Source organism: Mytilus edulis, chromosome 13 (genome assembly GCF_963676685.1).
Source record: "Mytilus edulis chromosome 13, xbMytEdul2.2, whole genome shotgun sequence".
Taxonomy (NCBI): Eukaryota; Metazoa; Mollusca; class Bivalvia; order Mytilida; family Mytilidae; genus Mytilus; species Mytilus edulis.
Window position 1 is genome coordinate 10,300,797 of NC_092356.1, and position 19,263 is coordinate 10,320,059.

At 33.8% G+C, this 19,263-nt stretch overlaps 1 protein-coding gene across 1 annotated transcript in view; it reads left to right on the plus strand.

Moving 5' to 3' along the window:
• Positions 1 to 19,263, plus strand: part of LOC139500094 (uncharacterized) — a 223,535-nt gene that overhangs the window by 97,591 nt on the left and 106,681 nt on the right. The window lies entirely within an intron of this gene.

Genomic DNA, 19,263 nt, shown 5'->3' on the forward strand with positions numbered 1-19,263 from the left:
TATAGACACCTGTCTATTGTTGAAGACTATATGTCGCCCTCTAGCTGTCTTAATTATTTGAGTCATTGGGTTACTGTCTCACTGAGATATTGTATAAACACCTGTCTATTGTTGAAGACTATATGTTGCCCTCTAGATGTTGTTATTATTTAAGTCAATGAGTTACAATCTCACTGACATATTGTATAGACACCTGTCTCTTGTTGTAGACTATATGTTGTCCATTCGTTGTCTTTATTATTTGTGTCATCGGATTGCTGTCTCACTAACATATTGTAAAGACTCTTGTCTATTGTTGAAGACTATATGTTGCCCTCTAAATGTCTTATATATTTGAGTCATTGGGTTACTGTCTCACTGACATATTATATAGACACCTGTCTGTTGTTGAAGGCTATATGTTGTCCTCTAGTTATCTTAATTATTTGTGTCGTTGGGTTGCTGTTTCACTGACATATTGTATAGACACCTGTCTATTGTTGAAGACTATATGTTGTCCTCTAGATATCTTAATTATTTTTGTCGTTGCATTGATGTCTCATTGACATATTGTATAGAGACCTGTCTATTGTTGAAGACTATATGTTTCCCTTTAGATATCTTAATTATTTGTGTCGTTGGGTTGCTGTCTCACTGACATATTGTATAGACACCTGTCTATTGTTGAAGACTATATGTCGCCCTCTAGCTGTCTTGATTAATTGAGTTATGGGTTACTGTCTCACTGACATTTGTATAGACACCTGTCTATTGTTGAAGACTATATGTTGCCCTCTAGATGTCTAAATTATTTGAATCATTGGGTTACTGTCTCACTGACATATTGTATAGACACCTGTCTGTTGTTGAGGACTATATGTTGTCCTCTAGGTGTTTTAATTATTGGTGTCGTTGGGTTGCTGTCTCACTGAAATATTGTATAGACACCTGTCTATTGTTGAAGAGTATATGTCGCCCTATAGCTGTCTTAATTATTTGAGTCATTGGGTTACTGTCTCACTGACATATTGTATAAACACCTGTCTATTGTTGAAGACTATATGTTGCTCTCTAGATGTTGTAATTATTTGAGTCGTTGGGTTGCTGTCTCATTAACATATTGTATATACACCTGTCTATTGTTGAAGACTATATGTCGCCCTGTAGCTGTCTTAATTATTTGAGTCATTGGGTTACTGTCTCACTGAGATATTGTATAAACACCTGTCTATTGTTGAAGACTATATGTTGCTCTCTAGATTTTGTAATGATTGAAGTCAATGGGTTATTGTCTCACTGACATATTGTATAGACACCTGTATTTTGTTGTATACTATATGTTGCCCTCTAGATGTTGTAATTATTTAAGTCAATGGGTTACAATCTCACTGACATATTGTATAGACACCTGTCTATTGTTGTAGACTATATGTTGTCCTTTCTTTGTCTTTATTATTTGTGTCATCGCATTGCTGTCTCACTTACATATTGTAAAGACTCTTGTCTATTGTTGAAAACTATATGTTGCCCTCTAGATGTCTTATATATTTGAGTCATTGGGTTACTGTCTCACTGACATATTATATAGACACCTGTCTGTTGTTGAAGGCTATATGTTGTCCTCTAGTTATATTAATTATTTGTGTCGTTGGGTTGCTGTTTCACTGACATATTGTATAGACACCTGTCTATTGTTGAAGACTATATGTTGTCCTCTAAATATCTTAATTATTTTTGTCGTTGTGTTGATGTCTAACTGACATATCGTATAGAGACATGTCTATTGTTGAAGACTATATGTTTCCCTTTAGATATCTTAATTATTTGTGTCGTTGGGTTGCTGTCTCTCTGACATATTGTATAGAGACCTGTCTATTGTTGAAGACTATATGCTGTCCTCTAAATATCTTAATTATTTTTGTCGTTGTGTTGATGTCTAACTGACATATTGTATAGAGACATGTCTATTGTTGAAGACTATATGTGGCCCTTTAGATATCTTAATTATTTGTGTCGATGAGTTTCTTTCTCTCTGACATATTGTATAGACACCTGTCTGTTGTTGAAGACTATATGTGGCCCTCTAGATGTCTTAATTATTTGAGTTATCGGGTGACTGTCTCACTGACATATTGTATAGACACCTGTCTATTGTTGAAGACTATATCTTGCCCTCTAGATGTATTAATTATTTGAGTCATTGGGTTACTGTCTCACTGACATATTGTATAGACACCTGTCTATTGTTGAAGACTATATGTCGCCCTGTAGCTGTCTTAATTATTTGAATCATTGGGTTACTGTCTCACTGACATATTGTAAAGACACCTGTCTATTGTTGAAGACTATATGTTGCTCTCTAGATGTTGTAATTATTTGAGTCGTTGGGTTGCTGTCTCATTGACATATTGTATAGACACCTGTCTATTGTTGAAGACTATATGTCGCCCTCTAGCTGTCTTAATTATTTGAGTCATTGGGTTACTGTCTCACTGAGATATTGTATAAACACCTGTCTATTGTTGAAGACTATATGTTGCCCTCTAGATGTTGTAATTATTTAAGTCAATGGGTTACTGTCTCACTGACATATTGTATAGACACCTGTATTTTGTTGTATACTATATGTTGCCCTCTAGATGTTGTAATTATTTAAGTCAATGAGTTACAATCTCACTGACATATTGTATAGACACCTGTCTCTTGTTGTAGACTATATGTTGTCCATTCGTTGTCTTTATTATTTGTGTCATCGGATTGCTGTCTCACTAACATATTGTAAAGACTCTTGTCTATTGTTGAAGACTATATGTTGCCCTCTAGATGTCTTATATATTTGAGTCAGTGGGTTACTGTCTCACTGACATATTATATAGACACCTGTCTGTTGTTGAAGGCTATATGTTGTCCTCTAGTTATCTTAATTATTTGTGTCGTTGGGTTGCTGTTTCACTGACATATTGTATAGACACCTGTCTATTGTTGAAGACTATATGTTGTCCTCTAGATATCTTAATTATTTTTGTCGTTGCATTGATGTCTCACTGACATATTGTATAGAGACCTGTCTATTGTTGAAGACTATATGTTTCCCTTTAGATATCTTAATTATTTGTGTCGTTGGGTTGCTGTCTCACTGACATATTGTATAGACACCTGTCTATTGTTGAAGACTATATGTCGCCCTCTAGCTGTCTTGATTAATTGAGTTATGGGTTACTGTCTCACTGACATATTGTATAGACACCTGTCTATTGTTGAAGACTATATGTTGCCCTCTAGATGTCTAAATTATTTGAATCATTGGGTTACTGTCTCACTGACATATTGTATAGACACCTGTCTTTTGTTGAGGACTATATGTTGTCTTCTAGATGTTTTAATTATTTGTGTCGTTGGGTTGCTGTCTCACTGAAATATTGTATAGACACCTGTCTATTGTTGAAGACAATATGTTTTCCTCTAGATAAATTAGTTCTTTATGTAAATGGGTTGCTGTCTCACTGACATATTATATAGACACCTGTGTATTGTTGAAGACTATGTTGCCCTCTAGATGTTGTAATTATTTGTGTCATTGGGTTGCTGTCTCACTGACATATTGTATAGACACCTGTGTATTGTTGAAGACTATATGTTGTCCTCTAGATACGTTAATTATTGATGTCGTTTGGATGCTGTCTCAATGATATATTGTATAGACACCTGTCTTTTGTTGAAGACTATATGTTGGCCCCTAGATGTCTTAATTATTTTAGTCATTGGGTTACTGTCTCATTGACATATTGTATGGACACCTGGCTGTCTATTGTTGAAGATTATATGTTGCCCTCTAGATGTCTTAATTATTTGTGTGGTTGGGTTGCTGTCTCATTGACATATTGTATAGACACCTGTCTATTGTTGTAGACTATATGTTGCCCTCTAGATGTCTTAATCCTTTGTGTCATCGGGTTGCTGTCTCACTGACATATTGTATAGACACCTGTCTGTTGTTGTAGACTATATGTTGTCCTCTAGATGTCTTAATTATTTGTGTCGTTGGGTTACTGTTTCAATGACATATTGTATAGACACCTGTCTATTGTTGAAGACTATATGTGCCCTCTAGATATCTTAATTATTTGTGTCGTTGGGCTGCTGTTTCACTGACATATTGTATAGACACCTGTCTATTGTTGAAGACTATATGTTGCCCTTTAGATGTTGTAATTATTTGTGTCGTTGGGTTGCTGTCTCATTGATATATTGTATAGAGACCTGTCTATTGTTGTAGACTATATGTTGCCCTCTAGATGTCTTAATCCTTTGTGTCATCGGGTTGCTGTCTCACTGACATATTGTATAGACACCTGTCTGTTGTTGTAGACTATATGTTGTCCTCTAGATATCTTAATTATTTGTGTCGTTGGGTTGCTGTCTCATTGACATGTTGTATAGACACCTGTCTATTGTTGAAGACTATATGTTGTCCTCTAGATGTTTTAATTATTTGTGTCGTTGAGTTGCTGTCTCACTGAAATATTGTATAGACACCTGTCTATTGTTGAAGACTATATGTTGCCCTCTAGATGTCTTAATTATTTGAGTCTTTGGGTTACTTGCTCACTGACATATTGTATAGGCACCTGTCTATTGTTGAAGACTATATGTTGTCCTCTATATACATTAATTATTGGTGTCGTTTGGTTGCTGTCTCACTGACATATTGTATAGACACCTCTCTATTGTTGAAGACTATATGTTGTCCTGTATATACATTAATTATTTGTGTCGTTTGGTTGCTGTCTCACTGACTTATTGTTTAGACACCTGTCTATTGTTGAAGACTATATGTTGCCCTCTAGATGTCTTAATTATTTGTGTCGTTGGGCTGCTGTTTAACTGACATATTGTATAGACACCTGTCTATTGTTGAAGACTATATGTTGCCCTCTAGATGTTGTAATTATTTGTGTCGTTGGGTTGCTGTCTCATTGATATATTGTATAGAGACCTGTCTATTGTTGAAGACTATATGTTGCCCTCAAAATGTCTTAATTATTTGAGTCATTGGGTTACTGTCTCACTGACATATTGTATAGACACCTGTCTGTTGTTGTAGACTATATGTTTTCCTCTAGATATCTTAATTATTTGTGTCGTTGGGTTGCTGTCTCATTGACATGTTGTATAGACACCTGTCTATTGTTGAAGACTATATGTTGTCCTCTAGATGTTTTAATTATTTGTGTCGTTGGGTTGCTGTCTCACTGAAATATTGTATAGACACCTGTCTATTGTTGAAGACTATATGTTGCCCTCTAGATGTCTTAATTATTTGAGTCCTTGGGTTACTTGCTCACTGACATATTGTATAGGCACCTGTCTATTGTTGAAGACTATATGTTGTCCTCTATATACATTAATTATTGGTGTCGTTTGGTTGCTGTCTCACTGACATATTGTATAGACACTTGTCTATTGTTGAAGACTATATGTTGTCCTTTATATACATTAATTATTTGTGTCGTTTGGTTGCTGTCTCACTGACTTATTGTTTAGACACCTGTCTATTGTTGAAGACTTTATGTTGCCCTCTAGATGTCTTAATTATTTGAGTCATTGGGTTACTGTCTCACTGACATATTGTATAGACACCTGTCTATTGTTGAAGACTATATGTTGCCCTCTAGATATCTTAATCATTGGAGTTATTGGGTTAGTGTCTCACTGACATATTGTATAGAGACCTGTCTATTTTTGAAGGCTATATGTTGCCCTCTAGATGTCTTAATTATTTGTGTCGTTGGGTTGCTGTCTCACTGACATATTGTATAGACACCTGTCTATTGTTGAAGACTATATGTTGCCCTGTAGATATATTAATTATTTGTGTCGTTGGGTTGCTGTCTCACTGACATATTGTATAGACACCTGTCTATTGTTGAAGATTATATGTTGCCCTTTAGATATCTTAATTATTTGTGTCGTTGGGTTGCTGTCTCACTGGCATATTGTATAGACACTTGTCTATTGTTGAAGACTATATGTTGCTCTGTTTATAGCTTAATTATTTGAGTTAATGGGTTACTGTCTCACTGAAATATTGTATAGACACCTGTCTATTGTTGAAGACTATATGATGCCCTCTAGATGTTTTAATTATTTGAGTCATTGGGTTACTGTCTCACTGACATATTGTATAGACACCTGTCTGGTGTTGTAGACTATATGTTGTTCTCTAGATGTCTTTATTATTTGTGTCATCGGGTTGCTGTCTCACTGACATATTGTATAGACACCTGTCTATTGTTGAAGACTGTACGTTGCCCTCTAGATGTTGTAATTATTTATTTCATTGGGTTGGTGTCTCACTGACGTATTGTATAGACTCCTGTCTATTGTTGAAGACTATATGGTACCCACTAGATGTAATTATTTGTGTCATTGGGTTGCTGTCTCATTGACACATTCAACAGACACCTGTTTATTGTTGAAGACTATGTGTTGTCCTCTAGATGTCTTAATTATTTGTGTCATTTGGTTGCTGTCTCACTGACATATTGTATAGACACCTGTCGAGTGTTGAAGACTAAATGTTGCCCTGTAGATATATTAATTATTTGTGTCGTTGGGTTGCTGTCTCACTGACATATTGTACAGACACCTGTCTATTGTTGAAGATTATATGTTGCCCTCTAGATATCTTAATTATTTGTGTCGTTGGGTTGCTGTTTCACTGACATATTGTAAAGACGCCTGACTATTGTTGAAGACTATAAGCTGCCCTCTAGATATCTTAATTATTTGCGTCGTTGGGTTGCTGTCTCACTGACATATTGTATAGACACTTGTCTATTGTTGAAGACTATATGTTGCCCTCTAGATGTCTTGATTAGTTGAGTTATTGGGTTACTGTCTCACTGACACATTGTATAGACACCTGTCTATTGTTGAAGACTATATGTTGCCCTCTAGATTTCTTAATTATTTGAGTCATTGGGTTACTGTCTCACTGACTTATTGTATAGACATCTGTCTGTTGTTGAGGACTATATGTTGTCCTCTTTTTGTCTTAATTATTTGTGTCGTTGGGTTGCTGCCTGACTGACATATTGTATAGACTCTTGTCTATTGTTGAAAACTATATGTTACCCTCTAGATGTCTTAATTATTTGAGTCATTGGGTTACTGTCTCACTGATATATTGTATAGACTCTTGTCTATTGTTGAAGACTATATGTTGCCCTCTAGATGTTGAAATTATTTGAGTCATTGGGTTACTTTGTCACTGACATATTGTATAGACACCTGTATATTGTTGTAGACTATATGTTGTCCTCTCTTTGTCTTAATTTATTTGTGTCATCGGGTTGCTGTCTCACAGACATATTGTATAGACTCTTGTCTATTGTTGAAGACTATATGATGCCCTCTAGATGTCTTAATTATTTGAGTCGTTGGGTTACTGTCTCACTGACATATTGTATAGACACCTGTCTGGTGTTGTAGACTATATGTTGTCCTCTAGATGTCTTAATTATTTGAGTCACCGGGTTGTTGTCTTACTGACATATTGTATAGACACCTGTCTATTGTTGAAGACTATATGTTGCCCTCTAGATGTTGTAATTATTTATTTCATTGGGTTGGTGTCTCACTGACGTATTGTATAGACTCCTGTCTATTGTTGAAGACTATGTTGCCCTCTAGATGTAATTATTTGTGTCATTGGGTTGCTGTCTCATTGACACATTGAACAGACACCTGTCTATTGTTGAAGACTGTATGTTGTCCTCTAGATGTCTTAATTATTTGTGTCATTTGGTTGCTGTCTCACTGACATATTGTATAGACACCTGTCGAGTGTTGAAGACTATATGTTGCTCTCTAGATGTTTTAATTATTTGTGTCATTGGGTTGCTGTCTCAATGACGTATTGTATAGACTGTTGTTTATTGTTGAAGACTATATGCTACTCTCTAGATGTCTTAATTTTTTTAGGTATCGGGTCGGTCGCTGTTTCACTGACATATTGTATAGATACCTGTCTTTTGTTGAAGACTATATGTTGCCCTCTAGATGTTGTAATTATTTATTTCATTGGGTTGCTGTCTTACTGACATATTGTATAAACACCTGTCTATTGTTGAAGACTGTATATTGCTCTCTAGATGTCTTAATTATTTGTGTCATTTAGTTGCTATCCTACTGACACATTGTATAGACACCTGTCTATTGTTGAAGACTATATGTTGCCCTCTAGATTTCTTAATTATTTGAGTCATTGGGTTACTGTCTCACTGACTTATTGTATAGACACCTGTCTATTGTTCAAGACTATATGTTGTCCTCTTTTTGTCTTAATTATTTGTGTCGTTGGGTTGCTGTCTCACTGGCATATTGTATAGACTCTTGTCTATTGTTGAAGATTATATGTTGCCCTCTAGATGTTGAAATTATTTGAGTCATTGGGTTACAGTCTCACTGACATATTGTATAGACACCTGTATATTGTTGTAGACTATATGTTGTCCTCTCTTTGTCTTAATTTATTTGTGTCATCGGGTTGCTGTCTCACTGACATATTGTATAAACACCTGTCTATTGTTGAAGACTATATGTTTCCCTCTCTTTGTCTTAATTTATTTGTGTCATCAGATTGCTGTCTCACTGACATATTGTATAGACTCTTGTCTATTGTTGAAGACTATATGTTGCCCTCTAGATGTTGAAATTATTTGAGGTATCGGGTCGCTGTCTCATTGACATATTGTATAGATATCTGTCTATTGTTGAAGACTATATGTTGTCCTCTAGATGTTGTAATTATTTGTGTCATTGGGTTGCTGTCTCATTGACATATTGTATAAACACCTGACTATTGTTGAAGACTATATGTTGCCCTCTAGATGTTGTATTTATTTGTGTCATTGGGTTGCTGTCTCATTGACACATTGAACAGACACCTGTCTATTGTTGAAGACTGTATGTTGCCCTCTAGATGTCTTAATTATTTGAGTCATTGGGTTACTGTCTCACTGACTTATTGTATAGACACCTGTCTGGTGTTGTAGACTATATGTCGCCCTCTAGCTGTCTTAATTATTTGTGTGATCTGGTTGCTGTCTCACTAACATATTGTATAGACTCCTGTCTATTGTTGAAGACTATATGTTACCCTCTAGATGTCTTAATTATTTGAGGTATCGGGTCGCTGTCTCATTGACATATTGTATAGATACCTGTTTATTGTTGAAGACTATATGTTGCCCTCTAGATGTTGTAATTATTTGTGTCATTGGGTTGCTGTCTCATTGACACATTGAACAGACACCTGTCTATTGTTGAAGACTGTATGTTGCCCTCTAGATGTCTTAATTATTTGTGTCATTTGGTTGCTGTCTCACTGACATATTGTATAGACACCTGTCGAGTGTTGAAGACTATATGTTGCCCTCTAGATGTTTTAATTATTTGTGTCATTGGGTTGCTGTCTCACTGACGTATTGTATAGACTGTTGTTTATTGTTGAAGACTATATGTTACCCTCTTGATGTCTTAATTTTTTTAGGTATCAGGTCGGTCGCTGTTTCACTGACATATTGTATAGATACCTGTCTTTTGTTGAAGACTATATGTTGCCCTCTAGATGTTGTAATTATTTTTGTCATTGGGTTGCTGTCTCACTGACATATTGTATAGACGGCTGTTAACTGTTGAAGACTCTATGTTGTTCGCTAGATGTCTTAATTGTTTATGTTGTTGGGTTGCAGTCTCACTGATATTGTAAAGACACCTGTCTATTGTTGAAGACTATGTTGCCCTCTAGATGTAATTATTTGTGTCATTGGGTTGCTGTCTCATTGACACATTGAACAGACACCTGTCTATTGTTGAAGACTGTATGTTGTCCTCTAGATGTCTTAATTATTTGTGTCATTTGGTTGCTGTCTGACTGACATATTGTATAGACACCTGTCGAGTGTTGAAGACTATATGTTGCCCTCTAGATGTTGTAATTATTTATTTCATTGGATTGGTGTCTCACTGACGTATTGTATAAACTCCTGTCTATTGTTGAAGACTGTATGTTGCTCTCTAGATGTCTTAATTATTTGTGTCATTTAGTTGCTGTCCTACTGACATATTGTATAGACAGCTGTCTATTGTTGAAGACTATATGTTGCCCTCTTGATGTCTTAATTATTTGTGTCATTGGGCTGTCTCACTGACATATTGTATAGACACCTGTCTATTGTTGAAGACTGTACGTTGCCCTCTAGATGTTGTAATTATTTATTTCATTGGGTTGGTGTCTCACTGACGTATTGTATAGACACCTGTCTATTGTTGAAGACTATATGTTACCCTCTAGATGTCTTAATTATTTGTGTCATTGGATCGCTGTCTCATAGACAAATATTCTCATCCTCTTGTATTCATCAAATATACTTAGTCAATGAAGTCATCATATAAATCGTAAACGTTTGAGTCAATTTATTTGATATCATGGTAATCTCGAGTTTTTATTTGTATACAGAAAACATGGATATTCTAACCCAAACTTACATAGCCGTATGTGCAGTTTGTCCACTTAGTATACGAGAGAGACAACGTTGAAGGGTCTCTGTTGATAATGACAGAATCTGGTGAAGATGTTGTCCAGTCAGTAGATGAGGCAGACACCATAGACAGTTCTCTGTTGAGAATAACAGAGTGTCGAAAAGATGCGACCCAGTCTGTAGATGAAGCAGACACCATAGACAGTTCTCAGTTGAGAATGACAGAGTCTCATAAAGATGTGGTCCAGTCAGTAGATGAGGTCGACAAGGATCCATCTCAAAATAGTCTGAAATATTTACAGTCAATATCTAGTTCTAAGACAGGTATTTATTTGTGTTATTTTTTCTTTACAAATACAACATGTTCAAACAGATTTAGTTAGAGTCAATACAATAATTTCAAATTTCAGCCTGAGGACATAAAAAAAAAATCTTTAAAATATTTTACCTCTGAAACTATTATTTCATTTTACACCAATAATTTTCCGTGTGTTCCGTAGAAAACTAAATTCCTGCATGGTTATATCTTGCCATACGTTTATATTTCTTTGGTAGGTGATTACTCAAAATCGTTATTTAACAACCATGTTTGTGAGATGTAGATTCATTTCAATACCGAAATGTCGTCTATATATTACGTTTCACAAGTGTATAACACGGAGAAGCGCTGAAGGTACATTACTCCCATTTTGTTTGGGTGTGAACCATCGATGTTTACAGCAATATCAAAGAATAAGACGATGATGTTAGAAAGAACTACAGTGGAGATCACTTCTAACCTCTCATTAGAACTGTCATGAGAACTGTCATAGAACTGTTCTAACCTGTCCTAGAACAGTTCTACCCTAGAACTGTTCTAAGTAGAACTGTCAGAATTAGTTCTAGGTAGAACTGACTAAATCAGTTCTAGGTAGAACTGTCAGGATCAGTTCTAGGGTAGAACTATCTAAATCAGTTCTAGGTAGAACTGTCCAAATCAGTTCTAACCGTAGAAGTGTCAGCAGAACTGACTAAATCAGTCAGGACTGTAGAACAGTTTTAAACTGACTTCTCTGCAGTAAGGGCACTTTAGAATTTAGAAGAAATAAATCACTTCCAATTACTTTGCTATATAATAGCAGATTTTCTATATTTCTTTCTGATCATACGTTACATGTACAAATATCGAAGTGAATAGGAGGTTATCCAACTCATCGGAGAAATATTTTTATAAGATTACATAGGAAACATCATTGTTTACGTAAAAACTTTCTTCGTTCCCCGTTTTTAACAGTCTCTTCATACATGTCATAAATATATCTCTGCATTTAATTCATGGAATTTTAATCGTAATTTACCTTGTTTGCCTTGGATTTACATTCATTTAAGATTCTGTTTTGACAAATGTTCATACGAAAATTGTACAGTGGATGAATTATGGGATATTAATGATAAAAGTGTTGTATTATAACGTTAAAAAAAATATATACATTTGCACCATCTCGTCAATTTAGCCAGACTTATCCATAACGAATATAAATGATATCTGGGAGTCTGAAACTCAGATAAAAATATACTCATCTGAACATGAATGAAGCATTTGCCACTGGACGTTCGGCTACAAACAAAATCATGCATTTTTCTTTGCCTTCTTCAAATTATATTAACAGTATACTATTCCAAGAAGAGAACTTCCCATACATGTACTTTTTATTTTAAAATAAAGTATATGAATCAGTCATGTGAGTGTTGGATGATGCCGTAAAATGGTTTTCTTTAAAAAAAAACCATCACAAACTAACTGACTTAAAAAGTCACTTTAGTGACGGTTCATTATTATGGATACAGAGAGAAAATAAGGGTGCGCTAAATTTTTAGATATGGTATAAATACACCTTACCGCTATTTGTTTGCCATTACTGGATATCGCACAGGTTCCCGTAAAAATTTGACATCATAAAACAAAATATCTGACGCCACAATGGCCATATATATTTACATGATAAGTGTAAATAAGTACAGTTTTGGTTGATATGGTCAAATAATTTTGTTAAAACGACTCAATCTGATACATGTATATCGAATCTACTGAAATTTGTTTACAATTCAATATTTTGAATAAAAAGAGGACTTGCAGAAAATTGCTGGTACTCTAAATTGATGTGAAAATTATTTTTTTAGCCAATGTGTTACAATATTGCTGTCATTTGAATTATACAATCCATCGTGATATGTAACTACATGTATAAGTGATTTACTATGCGGCTATATATATATATATATATATATATATATTAAGATTTACATTATAAAGTGTAAATATGGTCAGTTTTGGTTGATGCGGTCAAATATGGTCAGTTTTCATGGTTTTGGTTGATGCAGACAAATAATTGTGTTATATCCATGAGTCAGTCTGAGATATCAAAACTACTGAAATTAGTTTACGATTCAAAATTTTGATTAAAAAAAGGACATGCTGGCACTTTAAACTGATGTGAGCATAATTTTGTTTTCCAATGTTGCTTTCCTTTATCATGTTTATATTGAACAATCCATCCTGATATAAAAATATAAGCACGCGCAATATAAAATTCTACTCGGAAAAATATTCCCCAATATTCATGCAATAACCCTATAATATAGATCATTTGTATTATAATGATAATACACTCCATCCTTACATAAAAATATTACAGATTTACTTTGCGACTATAAGAGTTGTATAAAAAAGAGCAAATATGGTCAGTTTTGGATGATGTGGTCAAATATGGTCAGTTTTGGTTGATGCTGTCAAATATGGTCAGTTTTGATTGATACAGACAAATAATTTTGTAACATGAGTCAGTCTGAGATATGAAAACTACTGATATTTGTTTCTGATGCGATATTTTGAATAAAAATAGGAAATGCTGGCACCCTCAATTAATGCGAGAAAAAAAAATTGTGGTCATTGATTTCCAATATTGCAGTTATTTATATACTACAGTCCCTCTCGAACTAAAATTATAACTGAATTGCTGTGCAGCTATATAGATTTACATAATAAAAAGCAAATATGGTAAGTTTTGGTTGATGCAGTCAAAAGATTTTATTACACGACTCAGTCTGAAGTATAAAAACTACTGATATTTGTTTATGATTCAATATTTTGAATAAAGCAAGGACATGCTCATTGGAGGATCAAAGGGAGGGGATACAGGGGTTGGAACCCCACTTTTTTTTTTAACATCAATGCATATGAATGGGAGCATATAGTTGGACCCCCAGCCTGGATCTAGCTGCCCCTGCATGCTGGCACTATAAATTGATGTGAACAATTCCATTTTTTTTCCAAAATTGCTGTTACTTGTATATTACAGTCCCTCTAGACCTAAAATTAAAACTGAAGTATTGTGCACCTATATAGATTTGCAGAAAGAAAAAGCAAATAAAGGCAGTTTAGATTGATGCGGTCAAAAGATTTTTGTTAAACAGGTCGTCCGAGGTATGACAACTACTCGTAAACAGACATACTATTGGTTATTGAGGTTCGATAATTTTGTTATGTGATAATGAGCCATCTTGACTTCCGGAATAACAAATGTAAAACAATTCAAATAATAATGACCCCCCCCCCCCCCCCACCCTAATACTAACGGCCTAATTTATGTACAAAAATTGAGAGAAAAACAAAATCTTATGTAACGCATCAACAAAAGAAAATCACTGAATTACATGCTCCTGACTTGGAACAGGCACATACATGCAGAATATGGCGGGGTTAACAGGTTAAACATGTTCTCTAAGGCAGCAACCATTTGATTTTCTGGGGGGGGGGGGGGGGGGGGTATAGGTTTTTTTTTCTGTACAAACTTTTTTTTTCGACTTTGGCGAAGAACAATCTATTTTTTGAGCGACAAACCGAAAACAATTTTTTTCTTTCAATTTTAGCATTACATATAGTGGCAGCTGAGGATGAAACAAACATTTTTTTTCTCAGGGTCCAATACAAATTATTTTTTACACCAAAAACTGGAAACAAACATAGCCTGTATTCATATGCTTGGACTTATAGATGCATATATGTGTACATGTTTCAGATTGTGTTATAAAGTATTTCTTATAAAAAACCGAAGCATTTTAATTGAAAATTTTATACTAGACAATGCCAAACCAATCTTCCTTTCTTGTTGAAGAGTTGGGGGGGGGGGGGGCGAGGGGGGGGGTACAGTGTCATGATTTTTTGAAATAAAACATTTGTTTGTTTCTTTTCAACATAAAAACAAAATGCGACATTTACTTCATCTTGTATGAACAAAAAGTTTGTTGTTGAATAAATTCACAAAAGGGTCAGCTTCGAAATATAAAAAAATGCAAGAAACTGTAATGCGAGAATTGTATTTTGAAAGACATGCATATCGGTACTACTTGCCACTTAACATTTATTTAAAAAAAAAGATTTAATTTATAATTTTTTGTTGATCAGAAAATTTCACCTGTTAATCTATACATACTAATCCATACACACAGGTGTCAATATCTACAAATCTACCGATAATTATAAGTGGTCATAAAAAAAGGTGAAATAGTGTATTTTATAAAAAAGATCAATATATATGGATGAATAGATAAATTTATTTTATAAAATTCCAATCCTTTAATAATGAGGCACTATTGTATACTTATAAAACCGCTCAAATTTTATTTTGTTACCTCGGGTAGAAAACTTACAAGATAGTTTATCCTATTGAAACATGAACGCGGACCCCAATGAGAACACCTTGGATTGAAAAATTGTAAATCTACTGACCAATGAAATGCTTTGGAATTAGAACGCGGACGTCAACGAGAACACCTAGATCGAAAACACACTATCATCTTTAGACCGTCGAACAGATGGCGAGAATTGTTAAATTGTAAACTATTCAATTTAGAAAGGAAAATTTTATTTGAAAAACTAAAAAAGTTAAAATGTTACTGATTTTTCACTTAAAAATTTACCTAAAGGTTATAATTTTGCTCCCACTTATGAATATGTGTTGAGTACCAAAAGACTACATTATGTCAACAATACGTAGCAATTTTTTTTAGATTTTATTAATTTTTATCTGAACTAAATTCAAATGCTGTATTTTGTTTTACCTTTTATATATAATTCATATATAAAAAAATAGGGTCTACCTATATTAAGGAGAATTCATTTTCTGTCCCAGGATAAAAATTGTTAAATTTGTTAATGAATATTTTTAATAGTTAAAGACTTTTATCATGCTATATTCACCTACATCAAAACACCAGGATAGAACCCACAGAACCGATAGCGAGAATTCCAGACTTCTTCTTTTTCTTTTAGTTCAAATAAGGTCAAATACGGAAGAATACGTGTTGCTGTGCATGCGTGATTGACAAAGATTTAATCAGATTCGCAAAAATATGTAATAACAATTTAAGTGTTTCTATATACAGATTGTGATTAAAAATATGCATTTTATGTAGTACATGTTTTGGTTTGAATTTGTGTTAGCCGATCTCTAAAGCCGGCAACAGTAGTGGTAGATATTCACAGTTTTTTTTAAATGAACAAACACTATTACATATACATTTCATATGTGTCTGTTTTTTAACAAGTTTAGACTTAGTGTGTATATATGTATCCGCTGATAATAATTTTATGTTAGATAAACATAATTATTTAGAATCAAAAGTTGTATAGCTATCAATAAGTGCATTTTCAAAATCCTTTATTTTTTAGGCTTGACGAAGATCTACATGATTTAACGAATAAATGTAAAAATATGTGGTGTACTTGCCAATAAATTAGATCATCGTACAGCCTTCAACAACGAGCAAACCTTAACCGCATAAACATTTACAAAATTCCCCAAAATTACAAATATGAATTCAAACAATTCAAACGAGAAAACTATAGGACTGATTGATGTACAACACTTATAGAAAAATATACACAACAACGACAACCACTGGTCACAGAAAAGAGGGGATTAAACGTTCAAACCGTATGTCCCAATTGAAAAATAATTTCGTCAAACAATCAGGAGTTCTTATCTATATAGCTACAGAACAATTATACCTGGATCCGCCACTGTGCAGTCTCCTGGGGCCTGGTTTTCGAAAGTATCATAAGATATGTCATAAGATATATCTTAGGACATATTTTATGATGATCTTATGACTATCATATGATATGTCATATGATGTAAATCAAAGCTGTCTTACGAGAGTCATAGCTATGATGCTCTTATGACTGTCAAAAGGGAACATTATTTTCTATTATTTTAAATAATGATTAAAAAGTGATGAATATAAAAATGAAAATGAAAAGTATGAGCATATTAATTATTACAATTCTAAAAATTTACGAATTATTTTTTATTCATTATAATGAACATGAACATGAAATTTTATGCAAACAGGAATTGAAATATGAGTTGATAATTTGTTTAAATTTAGTTTGTAATATATAATAAATCTTGAACTTCGCTTTCGTGTATTATCATACATGCATTGTTATTTAACTGTGAATACTTTTTAGATTCGGTACATCGAGTACCCGCTTAACGAAATGCCCGTGCACATACGTAAATATAGTACTATTAAATAAACTAGGAACGAAATAATATGTATATCTATTGTACAAAACCATAAGTTAGAAAAGAATTCCAAATTGTATGTCGCAGGAGATTCAAATTTTAATTCACGTAGTAATAGAATCTTTACTATTTAGCTAACAGAGAAACACAACAAATATTTTTATTACAATTAATATGAAATTATGCCAAAAAAGTCATGAAAAGTAATTGAAATTTTAGTTGACAATCATAAGACCATCATAAGTCATGTCGCGAGAGGTCTTAAGTTTACGACAAAAGTTATGACAAATCGTAACTTAGGACACTTTCGAAAACATATCTTACGACTATGACATGTCCTAAGACCATCATAATACATGTCTTAGTCATAAGATACTTTCGAAAACCAGGCCCCTGGCTTGTATACCTGTAGGATAGTCAAAGATAATGTCGTTCAAAAATTATTTCTTTATTTATGTTTTTATTCCATTCAGTTCTTCAATTTATCGATTGATTAATAAAAATATTGAAGCAATTATGTTAGTTAATCTAATTAAATGTCAGTACGATCTTTTTGATAAGATTGTATATTGCTATATGGCTGTGAAATTTGGGGCTTTAGTTTTATTGATGCAATAGAAAGTGCATTTGAAGTTTTGTAAAAGAGGGACGAAAGATACCAAAGGGACAGTCAAACTCATAAATCTAAAACAAACTGACAACGCCATGGCTAAAAATGAAAAAGACAAACAAATAACAGCACACACGACACAACATAGAAAACTAAAGAATAAACAACACGAACCCCACCAAAAAACTAGGGGTGATCTCAGGTGCTCCGGAAGGGTAAGCAGATCCTGCTCAACATGCGGCACCCGTCGTGTTGCTTATGTGATAACAAATCCGGTAAATAGTCTAATTCGGTAGGTCACATTCATGAAAGGGAAGGGGATTGTAGTTACGACATAAGGAACATATCCGAAAATTTACGAAGGGATGATTTCAACTTCACCATTTGGAACTCTTGGTTTAATAACTTCCTTGTGAGCAGCAACCCTCTATTAAGAAAATCATGATAGGAAATGAAAGCACGGGAATATCGTATCAATTGGGAGATATATACCCCGTATGCAGGTGCTGCTGGAATGTTGCTACTTAGAAATGGAAAGTTCACAATTGGAAAGCTGAAATCATCTCTTTTGTCGTAAAGTTTTGTTTTCAACCGACCCTCATTGTCAATTTCTAGATGTAAGTCCAGATATGAGGCCGACTTAACTGTATCTGTAGTATCCTTTATCTCTAGCTCGATTGGATAGATGTGTTCCACATAGTCACCAAATTTTGAATTATTTAGTGAAAGAACATCATCTATATAGCGAAAAGTAGAGTTAAAGGATATTGCTAACTTCTTATCTTTCTTCCTAAGAAGTTCCTGCATGAAGTTTGTAAACTTTTCTTAAACTTGAAAAAATCAACTCCAAGCTTTATGGTATATGGAGAGCTAGGCGCTTATCCTATTCTATGTCAGTATATGTGGAACACCGTATGGTATCTTTTTGGTCTAACATTGCAAACAGTTCCGAGAGTAAATTGACAAATATTCTATATAGATATATTTATAAACTCAACGTATATGGTGGATTTACTTTCGATTGGTTGATTTGTATAAAAAATATCTTGAATAAATATTGATTTTCAAATATTTGGTTAAATCAGAACAACTATAGTTTTAATCAAAAAGGGTTAGTGTTGAGCATTAAACAAAGATTTTTTCACCAATTTCAGCAGACTTGGAAATCAGAAATGGAATATTCTCCCAAAGCATTATATTAGAAACTGTTTAAAGAAAACTTTGAATTTGAAGAATATTTAGATTTATTAAGTTATAAAGATAAGATAACGTTATGGAGGTTAAGGACTGGAAATCATCGGTTACCTATATAAACCGGTAGATGGCGTAGAATTATGAGACAGGAAAGGTACTGTGTACTTTGTAACTCTCAAGAGATGGGTTGATGTATTTCACTATATTTTAAACTGCACAGCTCTAACAGAAAGTAGAAGAGCTTTTCTTAAACCTTTCTATGTAAGCCGAGTAACTGTTTCGAAATTGGGCACTTTATTTATTTCAAAAAATATTGTGTTTTGAAAAATTTGTGTAAATTAATTTGAATTATATATACAAATCA